The 13,640-nt window shown below is 46.7% G+C and overlaps 1 protein-coding gene across 2 annotated transcripts in view; it reads right to left on the bottom strand.

Moving 5' to 3' along the window:
* GSG1 (germ cell associated 1) overlaps nt 1-13,410 on the bottom strand; it is a 94,231-nt gene extending 80,821 nt beyond the window's left edge. The window contains exon 1 of one of the 2 annotated variants that reach the window (XM_017737894.1): nt 13,182-13,410. The gene's annotated coding sequence lies outside the window, so the exon portion shown is untranslated. The remainder of the gene's footprint in view (nt 1-13,181) is intronic. The other variant, XM_017737891.1, reaches the window with a different exon arrangement.
* Nucleotides 13,411-13,640: the final 230 nt, after the last annotated feature.

Here is a 13,640-nt window from a genome sequence, read left to right as displayed (position 1 = left end):
GGGGGGGGTGTGTGGGGGCAGGGGAAGGGACCCAGCCGCTGGCCAGGTAGGGAAGCAGGAACCAGTTAATCTCTGAGACAGTGTGAGACCTATGGGCTCTGGAATGAAAGAGGCCAGAGTGCCAAGTTGGGGTGAGTGGCTGGAGGATGCACCCCTAAGTAGAACTCTAGCTTGGTGGGCATCCACTGCCTGCTACTACTACAGTCAAATGGCACCCAGAGGCAGCCACCTTCTTGCCCAGAGAGCAGCCTGGCCTCCTAGCCCATGCCACGCAGTTGCCTAGCCCATGCCTAGAAGCCAGGCAGCCACGGAGCACAGCTGCACAGCATGTCAGTACCTCAGAGGAGCCCAGCCAAGCCCCCACGGCCTCACATTGCTGCTGTCTGAAGAGTGCAGACCCTCCCCTGAGGAAAATGGTGTGTGTACGAAATCTCATGGGAGAGGTTGTCACCCGTGCTCTCCCATCTGTCCCAAATTCTTGCTCTTTATCAGTCCCATAGCCCCTTTCCACTGCAAGACAAAGCTGCAGATTGGCTCGGGTGCCAGCACAGGGGTTGGCTCCTAAGAGCTGTGTTAGGAAGGGAACTCTGCTCCAAAGGACACATTCAGAGTAAGCCCTGTGCACATTTGGCAGGGATCATAATCCACAACCACCCAGCCTGGTGACATCGCTGGAGGCCTCAAGAGTAGACAGTCCAAGCCAGGATTTGTGATTGTTTACCTTGACATCCATTTGGATACACTCCAAGTGTAGACAAGGGATTTAGATGCCCAGATTATTTGCCCTCATGGCAGCAATGCACAAACACAACTACTAGGAAGATTAGAGATATTCCATCTGCTTAAATTGCTCCCCTTTTCCTGCCAGCTCTGATAACCATGATGATGGGGATTTAAGCCCCAGTGCTACTAGCTGTGACTGGCACCAGTGTGATGATTATATTTCCCATGGGACCACCCTCCCAGCTCTGTGCAGTCCATCTCTGCTCATCTCATCACAGCAGTAGTCTCATCTCTGCTGGTAGGGCCCCATTCCTCATCCCCCATCAGCAGTCCCCAACAGCTCCTGTGTAAGGCACTAGATAAAATTGTAGCAGAAAGATGGCTCTTCCCTTTTTATTTGGCTGTTTAACCAAATGGAGATAGTACAGATCATGAGAAAAAGCAGCAGACAACAGAAGGAATTAGAGGAATTGTAGATCTTAGTTGCCTTCGCACGATTGCAAGTTCTTATGCTAGTTTTATTCATACTTCGAAATGTCACCTCTTTGGGCTGTGGCCAAAAATATTAAGTCCCAGTCCACAGTGGGAAAATAGAGGCTTCAACTAAAAGTATCTTTACTAAGCTTTAACTAAACCATTTGTTATCAGTAATTGCTACAAAATAAGAGGCACTGTTCAGCCCTGCATCTTTGGAAGGAAATGCTCGAAGTAATTATGAGTTTAGAGTGCAATTGCATAATGGTTTAATCTCAAGCACTTTCCTTGATGGTAGACAATTCTGTTGTTAAGCTGTGAACTCGGAGTGTGTTTTAGCACTTTTGTCTCCCTATGTCATTTGAACCTGGAGAGCAAAGTCTTCCACAACTTCAAGTGCTCAGTGTTGTGGTTCTGCTCCCCAGAAAGAAGGCACCTCCCAAAGCACACCCTTGCCTAGTGAACAACATTTTCCATGGCCTCGGGGGGAATTTCACCAATTCTGAATCCATTAGAACCTTTTTCTAGCACAAGTTAGGGGTCTCCTAAACAAATAAAGAGACAGCTCAACCTGACTCCTATTTGAGAGCACGGATAAGGAAACAGCAGAGACTAATCTCCCTGGGAGGAAGCCGCATGTGTTTACTGTGCTATTGCAGTCTTAAGCCTTCCAGCAGTGCACACACTGAGGTCTCGTAATCTTCCCCTCTGACCCTTCTCCTGGAGTGGGTCAATTGCAGTAGATTGTGGGAAGTTAGTGATGGTGGTTGATGACTGATTTTAGAGCATGTGTTCCCAAACTACCAAAGAGGAACAGTTTGATTCAGAGGAACCCTCTCCCTTTACTTTTCTCTTTCTGCAGCAAGCCCAACACACAGTAAGATTGGTTGTTGGTTATCTGCTCTCATGTCATCTCATCTCACTATCTCAGCTATGAGATGCAGCTCCTCTTCTTATTCCTGGCAGTCAAATGCAGTAAACTTGTGCATTCTCTCATGCTTTTGGGTGTCCTGGTTTATCCTTTTGGAGGGTCAGAGGATGCCTTCAGAGCCATTCCAACCCCTGCTGCATTCAAATAAATTGCCTTTTTCTTTTTTTTTTCCTTTTTTTAATCATCTAGAAAACACTGTTCACCTTCTAGAGCTGACAGTTATTCCCACACACTCAGGAGCAACAAAACAAACAAAACTACAACCTTTGTAGTCAGCTTTAGCACGTAAGGGCAGAAGTACCCAAAGCTGTCTTTCTGGAGGGAAAGAATGGAGGGAAGCTGTGACTGGGGAGTGTGCTCATAATAATGTTTATCTGACATGCAGCCCACAAATTCTGATGGGATGTAAGATGATGGCCACCAATATAAGACCTTTTGCTAGGCTTTTCAAAATGTTTTCACAAGCTGCGAGTCACCTGTGGACCGTAAGGGAGGAGCTGCAGTGGGACATACATTGTTTAGAGTGAACTGTAGGACATGCAAGGAAACAGGCAGCTGCACAACATAGTGAGGACCATCTTCTCAGAGCTTGACTGCTCCTAGATCTCTTCTTTCATCTGTTATGCAATTCAACAACCAAGACTCCAATACGCTAGTGCAACCCAGCGCTATGCAATGAAGCGAGCAGGCTGTGGTTGTGCAGAGACTGCAAGGCATTGAATCTGCAGAGACAAGAGTCACTGCTGTGAAAGCACATTTCATCACTCTTCCCATGAGTGGAAAAGCTTACACCTCCTTCCTTCTCACCCCCGATACCCCAAAAGACATTCAACTGCATTGTGTAACAGGGAAAAACTTCATCTGCAAGACACATCCACGGCAGCAGGATTTCTCCCTTGCCCTTGGGCACAGGCAGAGGAACTTTGTATCACACAAAGCAAATTGCTGATTCGGAGTTAGACTGTCACAGAAAGTCATTAAATGACAGAGACAAGGAATAAGAGGGGAGGATGGCAAAGAGTCAGTTTAGATGGAAGAACAATTTTGTGAGTTGTTTTTTGTTTGGGTTTTGAAGAATAAGAGCATTGCACTTCCGGCAATATGATGCACAGTAAATGCTGAAAGGCCAAGCAGAGCAAAAGAAGGGAAAAGGCCCTGAAAACCTTCAACACATTATTGAAATACGAGAAGGAAAAGGTTTTGTTTCCATGGCAACATATCCTATGGTGCTTCTGCTGGAGCAATCTACAAGAGAAAGAAGACTTTCCATTAGGTATGCCAGTGAAGTGAAAGATAATTACAGAGACCCCTTTCCTCAACTGGGTGCATTTGGAAATTTTCTACTTGATGTGTGTTAAGTGCTCAGATGTTACACAGCCCCTGGAAACGGATGTCTCCATAGATGACATAGTGAGCTCTGAGGCAAGCATAGGTGACTGTGGCAGGCCAAATGACTATGAAGGTGTGGGTGCATTGTGGTGTTTTGGCCTTCCACTATGCTGCTTTGCTGTATGAATATGGCCCAAGGTGTTGTCAACAGAAACTTAAGAGTTAAAATTGTTCTTGACTGAAGATTTTGGAATATGAAGTTGCAGTTTTTCATCCAAGACAAGAGAACTTTGTTTCCAACTGTCACCTCCTATTTCTCACATACATATATGTCAAAGCTGAGGTGCTGCATGGTAGCTGTTTTGCCGCACAGCGGCATGGCATGAAAGAATTCAAGAGAAAATAAAGGAAATATGAAACAGAAGAGGGAACTGAAGAGAAACAAAAAATACTGATATGAGAAGAACTGGAGCAGGACTCCAAACATAGCTTTCACCCTCTTGTGACGAGCATCATTGGATCATCCCTTACTAAAAATGATGAGCTGTAATACTAAAACTATCTGTCTGTAGTATGGTGATGCTCAGGAGCAGAAAGAGAGGCAGTTATGCATGTTGTAATCCAAGCGGGTAAGAGAAAGATTTAGGTATCTGTATTTTGTAGAGGGAAGGCAAGAATGAATTACAAAAGGTTAAAATACCTTGTCTAAAGTTGCAGTGAAAGTTTGTGATAGAAGTGGTTGAACCTACAGGTCCTGACCTCCATCCAAATGTCTAATGATATAAATATCTCCAGAGTAATATCTGCAGGTGTTCAGTTGAAGAATTCTGCAGATGCAGCTCAGCTGCCAAGACCCAGCATAATCGTACCGATGGAATAAATACAGGCAGCACAACAGCTCCATGATCATGGGAACATAACAAACACTTCTCTGCCCACCATGGTTTCAGCAAAGACGTTCTCTTCCCAAGCTAGAAACAGCACTAACTAAACAAACAAACAAACCACCCCCCCTCCCCCAAAAAACCTAAACCCACGAAAAATTTTAAAAAATCCCAAAACCAAACCAAAACAAACCAAAAAACACCAAACCCCAACCCAGCAGCCTTCTGCCATAATAGCCTATTACACAGAGGAAGCAGGAGAGCATTTACCAGCTGGAAGGAAGATATCGCTACAGTGATCAGCTCCAATATACTCACTTAGGGAGCAACAACCACCCTGTCTGGTATTTTAAGGACCAGACTATGAAAGGACATGCTGGGGAAAATTGCTATTGGATGGGTCTGTCTGGTGTCCTTCCTCCTCATTTTGACTCTGCCTGACTAACTTTTGGGAAAATAAATATGGAGATGAGGCAGGTGGAGACTGAAGTGTGCTAATAGCTAGAACAAACAAGTACGGGTGCACTCAGGTTCTGATGCCAGGATCAGCAGCAGGGGAACAGGTTACAAAACTGTGCTCCAAGTGAGCAATCTTAGCACCTCTGGATCCTGAAGGGAAAAACGTACATAATTGTTAGGCCTGGACAGCAGTACCCTTTCTTCACTTCAGGAAAGGAGCTGGCAGTAAATGCCAATCACAGCCTGAAGCTGGCAAAGCAGTTACAGAAAGCAGACCAGACAGAGACCAATGGCCATAGACAACATCCTCCCATCGCTCTCTGTAGTTTTGCCTTGCAATGCTTTCCCTCTTCAGTGCTACAAACTGGCCTCCAGCCCTTCTTTCATCCCACTGGCAGTGACAACCATAACTGCAGAACTCATGTGGCACTTCGTCCATTGTGTTTTCATGTTCTGCCCCAGTCATCTATCATGGATTTCTTTTGTACACTCTTGGAATACACAGGATTTATATATCTTCATCTGCACATCCATAAGGCTCTGGCCTTCTTTAGCCTCATGTCACTATAGTCATTAAGGATAATATTGCATTAACAAAGAGGTAGATCTCTTTCCTTGATCAGACTTCAGAAAAGCAGGGCGACCATTTCAGAAGAAGGGAATTGGATTTTGAGCCAAGCATGTCTTTTTTATTTCTCTTCCTTGCAGTACTCTCCATGCAAAAAAAACCTTCAGGGTTTTTCTGCAGGGCTCCTCTGCAGCTCTGCAAGGCTGCCAGAAGGAGAAGCATTTTCAGCAGACCTTGGAAGGCTACAGGAGGGCTACAGTGACAGAGGGACACTCACAGCAAGTCAGAGTGCAGGACTCCAGGCATGCAGACTTGACAAGTGTGACAAGATTGAATATCCCACAAGCAGCACAAAGAGCCAAAGTGATCAGCCTCACAGCTCACCTCAGAACTCCATGCTTAAGTGTAGGTATCACATCCTCCTGGGCTAGGGAGTTCACAGGTTGGAGTTCAACATGCAGGACTCTGGAGGGGCAAAGCAGCAGCTGGAAAAGGTCTGATGAGAGCTGGAGCACGGCTCCCCTGTGAACACCCCCACAGCATGGAGTCTCTCCTGGCCCAGCACTGAGGGCATCCCAACTGGCTGGCTTCAAGACAACATGGCACTGTGATTCTCATCTATCCAGTACTAATTTATCTCTTTCCATTATTCCCTTTCCCTGCAAAACTTCGAGAAGAATAAGGACCATCTGAATATCTGGTGGCTTTATGTAGCTCATAGGCTTCTCTGAATACAGAAATGGTTCTCTAGGTCTATCTCATGCTAGAGATGCCCCTTGCACTGAAGAAGCATCAGGAGTAGGAGTCAGTGTACAGCCTTGCACACAGCCTGCCCTAGGGGAAATAGGGTTTTCATCAGCTCCTCTTTGCTAGAGGAGCTGCACCCAGCCCGTAATCATCTCTCCCAGTGCAAGGTGGTAAGTGGGCAGAGAGCTCAGTGCTTTCTCCCTACTGTGAGGACACCCCATCCACAGCTGTGCACCTAGATAAAGTGCCAGCAAATTATGGAGGCGAGGCAGAAAATCATTCGTACAGTTCCATTTGCAAGATAAATTATAGCATCTGCTTCTGAATTCAAACGAGAGCAATGCTGCAGCCTTTCTAACCTGCTGCTCTTGCTGCACGGTCATCACCATTTTCTGGCTGTTTGGGGAGCTTCTGTGGAAGGGAAACATTAACAGACCTCAGACAGCTATTAGCAGATGCTTGTCTGGATTGCAACAGTGATCATGACTTGTGTGGTTGCCCACAGCCTCAGAAAAATGGCCAAGGACTTAAATAAGATGACAGAGATGGTAGATCTGCTCTCACCTAGCAGTGCTGGATGGATCAGCAGTCAGGTGTAGGAAGCAAAACAGGGAACCATAGTCTCTCCGGTCTCCCATTAGCAAGCATAGTAGAAGTGGTACTAAAGTACCAAGGAAAAGTGACTCAGATGTGTTTTGCCTGTGTCATACCCTCAAGCTGGGAAATCTTTTTTGTGTACCTGCCATGCATTTCTGGAATGCACCAGGCACTTAAGTCCCTTAAATCACAAAATCTTTGTCAAGATTTTGATATGGGCTGAGATGAGGCTATGGCTTGCCTCTACATGGCTGACGGAAGCACAGACTAGCATATCTCCTTTGCAGTGTATGTCTGTCTCTCGCTTTCTCCTGTACCCTCCTTACCAGTAACACAGCTGCTAACTCACTGTGAAACCTGAGTTTCTCACCTCCACTTGGACCCCCGTTCCTATTGGAAAAAAGTAGGGAACAAGATGCTAATCCCCTTCATAGGAATAATAACCCCCAGGGTATGTGTCTGATGAGCTGGTCAGCTGGTGTCCCTCAGAGGACAGACAAGCAGAGAATCAATCCAGCCCTCCATGCTAAACATACTTGCAGAGTCTTAACACCTCTGCTCTGGCTTGGATATCTCTAAGAGTAGTATGAATTGTCCTTTGGAATTCCCCATGTCTGTGTCTTGGCCACTGCAGCTACAAAAGATGTGTCCCCCGTCTCCTCAGCAAATGATTGGATTAACCTCTCTGATGCACAAGGATGATACAAGAACTGCCATGTGGGTTGAGGCATGTTGTGATAAGTCGTGGTTCACACCAGGCTTTCAGTTGTGCCTGAGCCACTCTGGCAGAGCTGCCCAGTGCTGGCCCTCTCATGGTCAGTGTCTCCTGCCAGGAGGGAGGAGAGAGACAGCAGCCAGCGCTGCCATGCTGCAGGGCACTCCTCATGGCGCTCCTGCTGCCACTGGCCTTCCCTCCAAGCGCCCATCTGCTTATCTTCCTCCCTCCTTCTCATCTTATGCAAAGCAGCTCATTAGGCCGATTAGCAGCCAAGCACCATCTCTGATTGTTCATCAGTGATTCCTTTGTTGCCCTTCATCACTCCTGTTGAGCCTCATTAGTGCTGCTAGGAAGCAGAGGAGCTGTTGGGATATTTATAGGAAGGGTGGGGTGTTCTTTACATTTTATTTCTGTCTAATATCCCTTCTCCACTCACGACCTCTCCCCTTACCCTAGCCCTCCCTCAAAAGCCTTCTCTTAATATGGAGGTTATCCAAGGAGTACAGAGACAGGAAAGGACTAGTCTGATGGTTGAGTCAGGGAAACGAGAAAGACAAGCTGGAGGTGTGCAGAGGCTCAGTCCTGAGTCAGGAGTGTACAAACCTACATAGGACAGGGTACCTGGACCAGGGGACTGAGTTTGTGCCCCTGTGCACACACTCATCAGATGGGGTATCTGTAGCAGCCCACAAAGGAATGCAAAGGGATCATCATGAGCACACAGCGTTGTTGGGGAGGTGCATGCCCCAGCTACAAGCATAGCTTGGGCATGCAGGACCTGTGTCCAGGCTTGGGTGTGAATGCGTTTCCACACAGGACACCCACTTCTCTGCCTGTAAGCCGATGGAGAGCTGTACCATGCTCCCAACAGCTCCAGAGGGAGCAACTGCCTTGGTTACTTATAAAAATATTCTTTCATGCAGCACTTAATTATGGAGGCAACTAGACAAAGACTAATCATTCATTCTAATACGGGGAAGAATAATCATTCTGACGGCAGGAGCTACTTGGCTTCTTTGGGAGGAGAACAGAGTGTGAGGAGGAGGAGGAGGCTGAAGAAAAACCACGGGACAGGGAAAGGAGGAGAAAGGAGGAACAAAATCCTAAATCAGTTACCCAGTACAGACATCTTTATGACTTCATAAATGGAATATGCTTAGTGTCGGCAGTCTTTCCCAGCATCACGAGGACACCTCTCCCTAGTCAAAGCCTGAGGCCTGCTCATGCCAGAAGTCAAACCGAATGACATTTTAGTATCACTTTTCATCTCAAGATTGCATCTTCCTTCCAAAGGGTCCCAAAGCATTTTTATAACCTTTCCAGGCACGTAATTCGTGTCTTGTGGCACTGAAATGGAGTGAGAATCCTGAGAAGGATGAGCCACCTCCACCACTGTGCAGGAATTTTGGACAGAAAGCAGTGACAGCTTCTGTGTCCCTCTTAAACCATGGGGTGTGCATGTGCATGAGGAGGGGGATTTCAAGGCAGCAGAATGCAATTGCAGAGTATGGAAGCTGGCCAGGAGCTCTAGCCAAGTCCTCAGCTAATACGTAGGTTAGCACCAGGGAACTGTAAGAAATGGCACTGCCGATCCAGAGTGTGACAATCCTCCCTCTGCCTCCCGGGTGGGTCACGCCTCTAAAAGTTGTCAGACCTCTGTGTGGCTGGGGATGGCTCTTGAAAGATTGCAAGCCCTGGTCCTGACATAGTTAGTCAGTCCTGATCAATCACCAGAAAATATGGTATTAATCCAAGTGTCTTGGACAAAATCCAGGTTTGGGAAATGGCATCACACACTTCTACATTCCCCCTTTTGGGCTTCAAGCAAGTCCAATGATTTTTCTTTTCACTTCAGAGCAGTGTCTTGCTGGGAACAGAGATGGCTCTGTTCCACTCTACTTCTCCCACAGTCCCTGAGTATCTGCTCCATGCCTACAGCTGGCATGGATGAAATGGTTCCCCTGTTCAAGACAATGTATCTATCAGGCTGTGTTATGCCCAGGGCTGTTCTGTATTGTGGTTGGTGAAACACTGTACTGAACACTGTGATGAGTCTTCCTTACTCCCCCCCCAAGGATGCTGCTAGCTGACAGACGTGAGGCAGGGTTGGCCTTCACTCTCTGGGAAGGGCTGCTCTGCTTTGTCCAGAAGACCTCACAGGAAATCAGCATCCTTGACACATGAGCAAGAGCCATGTGAGGATTAAACAGAGCCCTCTATCCCAAAAATCTGTCAGGAACTGACCCTTTGCTTCCTCAGCCAGTGGACTGCTGCAGTGCAGCCCAAAGCTGTTGGGGAACATCTGCACCCCTACTCAAACACAGCTGTCTCTCTGGCTCCCTTAGGAGCAGGAACAGAGCTTTCCCTGCCCTCTGCAGCTGCAGGCCATCATGCATACAGTATTAAGTTTGTATATCTCTTCTGCCTTCCTCACTGCTGTATCTCTCCACTTTCAGCTAGTTTAATTGACTGCTCTGGTTTGAAGAATCACGGTGTCTAGGCACCAAGAGTAACACTTAACATGATATTACCATTTTCACATCCCAGTAATGTGCAAACATTAACTAACACTAACTCTAATTAGCTGCAACTCACTGGAAAGTAGGTAAGCTTGACATTAACCCCATTTTTATAGCTGGTGACACTAAGACTCAGAAGGCTCAAGTTACTTGTCTCTGCTGTGGAGGTGAGTTCAGCTAAAGGACCAGGATAAAAATGGGCAAATATGTTTTCCTGGCTGTTTCACCATTCTGAGGGGTATTCTGGCCTCCCAGACAATGTGCATTTGACCCAGACATACCTCAGGAGCTGAGCACAGGATGCCTCAGTCCTGCTGTGCCACAAGTCCGCCCACAAGCACCTGTGCTATGCTCAACCAGCTGAGAACCCCTCCCCTGTCTGGTGGGGCCCTCGTGTGCTGCCGTCTCCCCCAGAGCATCCAACTGGCAAATGCAATGCCACCAGGGCCCAAGGAGGTTTCCCAAAGCCATAGTCATGCAGCGCAGTACGGCAGAGACTTCTCCTTTCTCCTATTTTCCCACCTGAAAGTTGTTGGATGAAATGGCAAAAGACTGCACTGACAGTGCTAGAAGCTGTATTACGAGTGGAAAATGATGTTCTGAAGTCCTGCCATGGTCCAGTTAGCAAATGCTGGAGAATATATGCAGTTTCTAAATGCTACAATTCTTTCTAAACAGAGTATAGCCCTTGTGAAGGGACATTTTATTTTTAGCTATTTTGTTCTTCTCCACTAAAATTCAAAGTTATCTAGAATTAGCATTTCACACTCAGGAAAAGTCAGGAAAGTCTGTCCTTCTTCCTCCTTTCTTGCTCCTCTGCCTCACAGCAGACCATTCAGCAAGGTCATCAGAAGTATTGTCTGATGGACTCTCTGCAAGATTGTTTTAGGAGAGATTCCCCATGAGGCAACTGCTAACTCATGCAGTTTGTCTCAAAATTCCCCCAAGCCACTTCAATTAGCAGTAGCCCTCACCTTCACACTTCCCTGGTTCACCACACCCTGCTGCTGTAGCTTCCTGCCCAGAGGTGGCTGCATATTCCTTGAGGATGCATCCACTCGTGCTTCCTTCACTTCATTGCTTGGAGGGGCGCCTGGGCTTTGAGCTGAGCTGTCCCCATATTTGCAGCACCAGAAGTTAGGGTCTCTCTCTTACACACACTGTGTGAAAGTTTCCCTGATTAGTGTCACATTTATAAAGGCAGAAAGGCTGGGAAATTCCACAGCTAAAGTGATTGGTGAAAAGAGCTTTGTCCAGTGCCAGGAATGGATGGGAAAAGGGGTCAAGGGTAGCGCTGGCTGAAGTTGATGGTTCCTGAGTGGAACAAGATGCCACTGTACAGTCCTCTTCCTTTGTACCATTTTGCTACCATGTAAAATCCAGATGCGTGCAGCTCTGGGATATGGTAGGCAGTTTTGGTCCCTGCTTCCCAAGAGGGCAGCGTGGAGTCAGAGAAGGCATGGAGAAGAGCAACTAAAATGGCCAAGGGTTGGGGCAACCACTGTGGAAGGAGAGGGTGAAATGGCTGGTCTTTTTGCTTTGAGAGGAAGATATTAGGAACTTCTACAGACTCCCCAAGTCTGGTAGGTAAGGTGACAACAGAACTGCTGCTCACCAAATGCCGTGGTTCTGGTGGTGTACACAGTGAAGGGACTGCTGAGAGCAGTCAGGCTCCCATGCTATTCCAAAATACCATTTCCTGCTGGCACCATAGGGCACTGAGAGCTGAGTTATGGGGTACACTGCTCTGACTCAGTGGGTCATTACATTTTCTGTCACACCTATACCATGTGCAGTGGGTGTGCTTTCATGCCAAGCCCAGCCTATACAGAGACAGACCACACAAATGAAAACCTGCAGGTGTCCAGTCCCAGCAAACCACCCCCACCTCCAACCCAGTCACACCTCAGTGTACACAGTGGGCAGGCAGGAGAACGGGCAGGATCCAGGCACCCTTCAAACACTGACTCCTTTATACAGCCACCAAACTGCTCCCATGTTAGCTACAGTTGTAGCCTCACACAAGCAGGACTTGTGCTTGAAGCCAGCAGGTCTGTGGCTGAACAGGAGGAATAAAGAAGCCATTTAACATTCAGGTGGTATCTCCACTCTCTCTGTGAAAATGGGATGGGGGGAAAGGTGTGTAGGGACTTCAGATACTGTTGTTATCCAGGCACCCTGAGGTGCTTGAGTACAGAAGGAAGGATAAAATTGAAGTCATTTCCAGTGTCCCTGGGAAGATGAACTTTTGGGTCCAGCCAGTAGCCACAAGCCATCTGTCAACTGAGATGAAGGCTTTGCTTCTTGTCACTGCACTAGCCCAACCCTTCTTTCCTCACTAAATATATTCAATAAGCAGTGTTCAGTCTGACAGATGTCTTGCAGCTCACACATGAGTTAGAGCCAGGGTTTACAGGGAAATGAAGACAAAGAAGAATTTATATAATCTGTAGAGGTTTCTCTCCATTCATAGCCTGCCTTCTTAATATTCTCTGCACACCTTTGCCTCAGGACTACAGCCCTGCATCAGGGCTTGTTCATTCAACATAATATGTATAGTCTTTGATGACAGAAGACATCATATGTGGGAACAGGTGGTAGAGAAAGAAAGAAGCAGAGGAGGAGAGAAAATTATCCCTCCTTCAGTTACATTCTTTATGGAGAGGAAAGCAGTGTCAAATTGAGGAGCTTTAAGAATTAATTTAACCACAAGCTTGGGAGCACACACACCTACCTTCACAAAGCTGTGTGTGAATATTCCATATTTCTTTTGCAGAACATCTTTTAGGGTTTAGCTCACACTGACTCCTTTGCTAGGAACTGGAGTGCTCTGCTCTTGCACAAATCTCAACTAATGCAGCAGAGTTGAATGAGAGACCTTATCAGAGGAGATGATTTTATTCTAAACCCCTGATTTCGTTCACACTCGTTCTTTCATGTCCACATCTTCTCATGCACCAACAGGTATATGCCAATGTGCGCCAGCTAGGACTCCTTCCAAAGACAGGGGGGCATGGGACATGATATAGTATGTCACCACATCTCTAGGGCTCATCTCAGGCAGGCAGCCAGGCTGGATTTGGATCTGTCTTTTGTTCACTTTAAGGATTCACAGTGGTTGTGATCTCTTGTCTACTCACCCGGTTCCATCTTTCAGAATTATTAGGAAATATTCTCTTTAGTTTCCTTACCTGGATATCTTTAATGATTCCAGGCTTGTCCTTTATCTTACCTCTTAATGGCTTCAGTTTGTCTTCTTCGTCATTCCCAGTCTGGGTGTTTTGAGAAGCTGCAAATGTGGTGTGATCTTGATGATCTTCTAGCTTAGGTGTGATCAACAGCTGTCATTCCTGTTCTTCTGCCATGTTCTCTGGTGCTGTTCATGCCAATCCATTCAACTCTCAAAGTTTCTGTTATATCTCTACGATATCTCTGGCTGAGGCATAGTCACAGCCCGCACACCTTCTATCGCTATGCCTGGAAGATCCTGTCATAGAAGACAGACATTTTAAATGCATGGCATATTAAGCTGAAGTAAAGCTACTTCACTCATTGGTGATTCTTGTGTCGGTACGAAGTATGTTCTGACTGCACAGTAACCTGCTACAGAGTTCATCAACATGACTTCAGTTACCAAGAGACGTGGATGTGTAGAAAACCTATCCCTTGGCTGGCCAGTGTCAAATCTGAG

This window comes from Corvus brachyrhynchos, unplaced genomic scaffold (genome assembly GCF_000691975.1).
Source record: "Corvus brachyrhynchos isolate BGI_N302 unplaced genomic scaffold, ASM69197v1 scaffold56, whole genome shotgun sequence".
Lineage (NCBI taxonomy): Eukaryota > Metazoa > Chordata > Aves > Passeriformes > Corvidae > Corvus > Corvus brachyrhynchos.
Note: the sequence above shows the minus strand (reverse complement) of the source record. Positions and strands in the feature narration are given on the sequence as shown.